Source organism: Trichechus manatus, unplaced genomic scaffold (genome assembly GCF_000243295.1).
Source record: "Trichechus manatus latirostris isolate Lorelei unplaced genomic scaffold, TriManLat1.0 scaffold00104, whole genome shotgun sequence".
Classification (NCBI taxonomy): domain Eukaryota; kingdom Metazoa; phylum Chordata; class Mammalia; order Sirenia; family Trichechidae; genus Trichechus; species Trichechus manatus.
Window position 1 is genome coordinate 3,496,348 of NW_004444040.1, and position 1,861 is coordinate 3,498,208.

The 1,861-nt window shown below is 45.7% G+C and overlaps 1 pseudogene; it reads right to left on the bottom strand.

The window, feature by feature from the left end:
- Window positions 1-665: 665 nt before the first annotated feature.
- Window positions 666-947, bottom strand: LOC111821769 (ubiquitin-like protein 5; annotated as a pseudogene).
- Between the last annotated feature and the right edge of the window lie 914 nt (window positions 948-1,861).

A 1,861-nucleotide genomic window follows, 5' to 3' on the forward strand; every position in this document is an offset into this window, starting at 1 on the left:
TAATGAGGCAGGACTCAATCTACAAGATTAGGTTGTATCTTAAATCAATCTCTTTTGAGATATAAAAGAGAGAAGTGAGCAGAGAGACATGGGGACTTCATATCACCCAGAAAGCAGCCTTGGGAGCAGAGCGTGTCCTTTGGACCCGGCGTCCCTGTGCCTGAGAAGCTTCTAGATCAGGGGAAGATTGATGACAAAGACCTTCCCCCAGAGCTGACAGAGAGAAAACCTTCCCCTGGAGATGATGCCCTGAATTTGGACTTTTAGCCCACTAGACTGTGAGAGAAGAAACTTCTGTTTGCTGAAGCCATCCACTTGTAGTATTTCTGTTATAGCAGCACTAGATAACTAAGCAGATTGCCAAGCCTTTCTTCCATGGCACCACTGGCTGGGTTCAAACTGCCAACCTTTAGGTTAGTAGCCGATTGCAAATCACTTGAGCCACCAGAGACTGTAAATAAAATAGAGGGAAGGAAACACACAACTCACAGAAGCAGCTGTCTTCAGGGAGCGAAAGGGAAAAATGTGATGGTGAGAGGGGGACTATATGCTAATATTTTAATAAAGAAAAAATATATAGATCAGAGGCAAATTCGTCAAAATGCTAACTTCTTTTCAGCATCTAAGCTTATATTACTGTGAGTTTTAAAAAACAAACATCCATATCAGTGTGGAGCTGGGGAGAAGAGAGAAGAGGAGAGCAAAGTGGAGGAAGGAATTCCGCTTTCCTGGTAATAAAGCTCCAGGTTCATTCCATCGTGGATTTCAGAGTTGCCCAGACACACTTAGACCTTAAAAATGAGGTACCACTTCTTCAGGACAATCTTGTTCCAACTCGTGCCAGTTTGAGCTGCCATCAGTTTCCTAAGGTCCTCGATGATGTTACCAGCATTGCATTTAACACGGACCTACTTCCCCAGACGGTTGTTGCAAACCACCTTGATCATCGCCTGGAATCCACTGTAAGTCACTGCAACGTCCTAGCTTGAATACTGAGTCCGGCCACAGTTCTAAAATGCTAACGTTGGTTATATCTGAGCTGCAGTCCCCTAAGTGTCTGTGGCATTATTCTCATACATCATAGGATATTTAAAATACTTCATAAATTAGAAATGGGAGAAATGTGTTCTTTCTTCTAGAGCAGCATTTCACAAACTTTAATGTACAGTAACAGGAATCACCTGGGGATCTTGCTGAAAAGCAGATGCTGATCTTGTGGGTCTGGGGTGGGGTCTGAGGGTCTGCATTTCTAACAAACCTGGGTGATGGGATGCTGCTGGGTCAAGTACCCCACTTGGAGAAGCAGCATTCTGGAAAGCTCTGCCCGGGCCTCCTGGGGTGGAAAGGAAGGGCCTCAGCCCAGAGGACCACATGTGGGACACAGAGGGCTGGCCTGCAGATGCTGAGGTGCCTGCCTGCTGCTTTCCTGACTATTTTAGGACATACAAGAAGCTTGGAGTGTCCTAAAAACCCTTTTTCAGCTTCTCCCTGACCGCCTCTAGCAAGGTTTTCTTTCTTTCTTTTTTTTTTTTTAAATCCCCTATGGTCTTTAGGTAAGGAGCCCTGGTAGCACAATGGTTAAGCACTCAGCTGCTAACTGAAAGGTCGGCGGTTGGAACCCACTCAGCAGCTCCATGGGAGAAAGACCCTGCAATCTGCTCTCATAAAGATGACAGCGTAGAAAATCCTATGGGGCAGTTCTACTCTTGTCATATAGCGCCGCTATCAGTTGGAATCAACTCACCGGCACCCAACAAACAACAAGAACGACAACATCCTTTTTAGGAATCCCTGAGTGGTGCAGTGGTTAATGTGCTCACCTGATAACTGAAAGGTTGGAAGTTCGAGTCACCCAGAGGCA